The following is a 4,384-nucleotide window of genomic DNA, read 5'->3' as shown; positions in this document are numbered from 1 at the left end:
GCCGGCCGGCAGCGGAGAGGGAGCAGGCCGCTCCCGGGGGGAGAAGTTAGGCTGTGCGGTAAGTTTCTGTGGTGGGGCTGCAGCCGGAACTGCGCTTTGACAGGTTGGAAGGGAGACATTGTTGATCGGGGCGTCTGCGCCCGGAGGACCCGAAAGCGAGCCTTTCCCGTGGGTTCTCCTTCTCACGGCGGCTTATTGTCCTTACACCGAGGGTGAGAATTTAGTCGCCGTTGTTTTATTTGTCTTTGTTTTCTTTTCTTTTTGAGAAGCTTTTCTTTTTTATTTTCCTTTTCTAAAAATTTTTTTAGAAGCTTTGAGTGTTGCTTCTGCTTTGAGCTACAATAGCAGGTCTTCACATACCAGCACAGATAACAAGTCCTCTGCTTTAGGCCCAGTTTACAGAAGCGTCTTGCTTATCTTTACCAGAGCACTGTTCCCTCTGCTTAAAACATCTTGCTGTAATGAGGACAGAGGCGCTTTTTTCCCCCCAGAATTATTTAGTTTTTTCAACTAACAGATTATTTATTTATTTATTTGGTCTTTGAGTAGTATCTATTTCTTTTAGGTGGCTGAAGTAATTTCCTTTCTTCCGGAGATATGGGAGAAAGACTTGAAATTGTAAGAATCACACCTTTACTGGCAGCTGTGGTTAAACTTGTCGTGGGATTTCGGAGTCAGAAAAACCTTGAGAGATCTGGTGGGACTTGTTTTGGAGCCGGGACACTAGGGGCGGGCACAGGGAGGTGAGTGAGTGGCTTAGTGTGGGCGCTACAGCTGCTCAGGGTTGGACCTACACTAGGGTCTAGGCCCCCTTTAGACAACTCTTTTCACTACCCTCCTGAGCTTCTTGTTCGTTGATTGCATCTGTCGCCACCAGTACCCATTCCTAGGTCTTCGTGCAGTGAAGTTGAAAACAGAAACGAAAGAACTTTGCTGTGATTCTGACAGCTACTATCCGTTACCATAAGTAACTGATGATTTTTTTTTCTAACCTGAATTTAATAAAAATGGACTGACATTTCACTTAGAGTTTTCATAGCCTGTGGCTGCATTGTGCCCACTTACAGCATTCCTGGCTCATTCTTGCATGCATTCAGTAAAGCCCAAAAGTGAATATTCTGTCCCACAACCTAACTACTGTATTGTTCTGTGCCCCAACATCAGCACTTAAACAGGTTTTTTTGTATCAGACTCTAATTTTAGGATTTAAAACATCTGTTTTATGTTTGCTGCGTTATACCACCTAGTAGTTTTTAAAAATCTTCAAAAAAAATCTTTATTGTTGAAAGCATTACATATGTCCCCTTTTTACTCCATTGACCCTATCTATATCACCCAGTTTCCATGTGTCTTGTTAAGTCGCAGAAATTTCTTTGTTGTGCCAGAGGTTAACCTTCAGAAATAAAGTAATGTCTAATGATTCTGATTTCATAGCCTAGTTAAGGAAATGCACACATCCAAAATTATACCTTGTGTTCAGTTAAACCTGTTATCTACTTTGTGCTTTGTGTTATATACTACAGGAAGAAAGAAAAAAGTGTAATATATAGACTTTACCCTCAGGAAAGGTAAGATGTACCTCTGAGAGTCTAGAAGACAATTTAGTAAGTTCTACCAATACAAAGAATGCTGTAGGTGTTCAGGTCAGGGGGAGATGATGAGGTGTCAGGAGTCTAAAGAACTTCCTGGAACACTTGGGACTTGAATTAGCTTATGAGGGTTTAGATTTACAGAGAGATTGGAGCAGTTACTTCTTGAGATAAAAGCAAGAATATAATGTGGAGATAAGCTTTGGGGGAGGAGAATGGAGGGAAGCTAGGCTGAGCTGACTAAATTTCTTTGAGGGACTAAAAGGAAAACATGAGATAGTTGGAAGATTTTGGAAGAGTTTGAGTATTGGATTGAAGAGATTTAGATTTTTATCCTCTTTTGCAAGATATGGGAAGCTTTTGAAAGTTTGGAGGCCAGACATTAATGTTACACCAGTAAGCTGGACCTATCAGTTATCCACAGATTGAGTTAGAATGAGAAGCGACTGGACTGAACCAGGGACAGCAGTCGCTATTGCATTTACCTGCATATGAAGAGATAAGATCTTAGACTAGGATAGTCAATAGGAAGGATACATAGCTGGTGTTGTTTTTGTTTTTATTGTGGTGAAAATATATAACATGAAATTCCATTTTAACTTCTTTAAAGTCTCTAGTTCTATGGCATTAAGATGGTTGTGCAACTGCCCTGGCCAGTGTGGCTCAGTTGTTTGAGTGTCATCCCATGAACCAGGAGGTTGCTGGTTCCATTTCCAATCAAGGGCACATGCCCGGGTTGCAGGTTCAATCCTTGTAAGGGGCATGCAGAAGGCAGCCGATGAATGATTCTCTCACATCATTGATGTTTCTCTCTTTCTCTCCCTATCCCTTCCTCTCTCTCTCTAAAAGTCAATAAATTATTCTTGCGTTGCCAGTGTGGCTCAGTGTTTGAGTGTTGACCTATGAACCAGGAGGTCACGGCTCGATTCCTCTTCAGGGCACATGTCTGGGTTGTGGCTCAATCCCTAGTGGGGTGTGCAGGAGGCAGTGGATCAATGATTCTCTTTCATCGTTGATATTTCTCTCTCTCCCTCTCCCTTCCACTCTGAAGTCAATAAAAATATGTATTTTTAAGAAATCAATAAACGATTCTTTTTTAAAAAAAGATGGTGCAACCATCACCACTGTCCATCTCCAAAACTCTCTTCATCTTCCCCAAGTGAAATTTTCTGCCTATGAAACACTAACTCTCCATTTCCCTTTATCTGCAGCCTCTGGCAACGACCATTCTACTTCTGTCTCTGAATTTTACTACTCTGGAAACTCATATAAGTGGAATCTTACAATATTTATCCTTATCTGACTGGCTTATTTCACTTAGCATAATATCTTCAAAGTTCATCTATCTTATAGCTTTTGTCAGAATTTCCTTCATTTTTAACCAGTTAACTGCCACAATTTTGAATTTAATTCAAAAAACTCTGCTGCATCGTCTATAGATGCTTATGGCATACAAATCGTTAAGGCTGAATAATATTCCATTGTATGTATATAGTATACTATATTTTATTCATGCATTTATCTGTCAATAGATAAGTTGGTTTGCTCCCATTTTTTGGCTGTTGTAATAATGTTGCTATGAGCATGGGTGTATAAATATCTGAGTGTGTACTTTCATTTCTTTTGGATGTATACCCAGAAAATTTTACCTTCCCATTATCACTGTATAAGTGTTCCAATTTCTCCACATCCTCAACAACTTGCTTTTTTATTTTGATAGTCATACTAATGAGTGTGAATGACATCTCATTGTGATTTTGATTTGCATATCTTCTTTGAAGAGATATCAATTTAAATTATTTGCCCATATAAAAAATATGTTTTTATTGATTTCAGACTTGGAAGGGAGATTCCCATTATCACTGTATAAGTGTTCCAATTTCTCCACATCCTCAACAACTTGCTTTTTTATTTTGATAGTCATACTAATGAGTGTGAATGACATCTCATTGTGATTTTGATTTGCATATCTTCTTTGAAGAGATATCAATTTAAATTATTTGCCCATATAAAAAATATGTTTTTATTGATTTCAGAGTTGGAAGGGAGAGTGGGAGAGAGATAGAAACATCAATGGTGACAGAGAATCATTGATCCACTGCCTCCTGCACACCCCCTACTGGGGATGTACCCGCAACCAAGGTACATGCCCTCAACCGGAATTGAACCTGGGACCCTTCAGTCCGCAGGCTGACACTCTACCCACTGAGCCACACTGGTTAGAGCCTCACTATCCTATGTAATAAAGAGCTAATATGCAAATGATTGTTGCACCCTCATGCGGGGCCAGGGGACCTGAGGCAGTGCCCCCCACCTGGCAGGGCTTGACAGGGGACCTGAGGCCACACCCCCCACCCAGCAGGGCTTGATGGGAGCAACAACTTGCTTTTTTATTTTGATAGTCATACTAATGAGTGTGAATGACATCTCATTGTGATTTTGATTTGCATATCTTCTTTGAAGAGATATCAATTTAAATTATTTGCCCATATAAAAAATATGTTTTTATTGATTTCAGAGTTGGAAGGGAGAGTGGGAGAGAGATAGAAACATCAATGGTGACAGAGAATCATTGATCGGCTGCTTCTCACATGTGCCCCAACCAGGAATGGAACCTGAAATCCAAACAGGTGACCTGACTGGAAATCAAACCAGCAAACTTCCAATGCATGTGAGGACTCTTCAACCAATTGAGCCATAGTAGCCAAGGCTGCAGTGGTTTTTAATTTTTTTTAATTATTAAAATGTTGACAATCTATAAATTTGGCATTACAAATTGAGTCTTTCACATCCTT

The 4,384-nt window shown here is 40.1% G+C and overlaps 1 protein-coding gene across 4 annotated transcripts in view; it reads left to right on the top strand.

Moving 5' to 3' along the window:
• Nucleotides 1-11: 11 nt before the first annotated feature.
• The window catches only part of BTBD7 (BTB (POZ) domain containing 7), a 78,435-nt gene continuing 74,062 nt past the window's right edge, over nt 12-4,384 (top strand). For 2 of the 4 annotated variants that reach the window (XR_001514534.1, XM_015566449.1), the window contains exon 1: nt 16-58. The gene's annotated coding sequence lies outside the window, so the exon portion shown is untranslated. Of the gene's footprint in view, nt 59-4,384 lie in introns of all 4 variants that reach the window. The other 2 variants (XM_006767615.2, XM_015566450.1) reach the window with 2 other exon arrangements.

This window comes from Myotis davidii, unplaced genomic scaffold (genome assembly GCF_000327345.1).
Source record: "Myotis davidii unplaced genomic scaffold, ASM32734v1 scaffold1703, whole genome shotgun sequence".
NCBI classification, from domain to species: domain Eukaryota; kingdom Metazoa; phylum Chordata; class Mammalia; order Chiroptera; family Vespertilionidae; genus Myotis; species Myotis davidii.
Note: the sequence above shows the minus strand (reverse complement) of the source record. Positions and strands in the feature narration are given on the sequence as shown.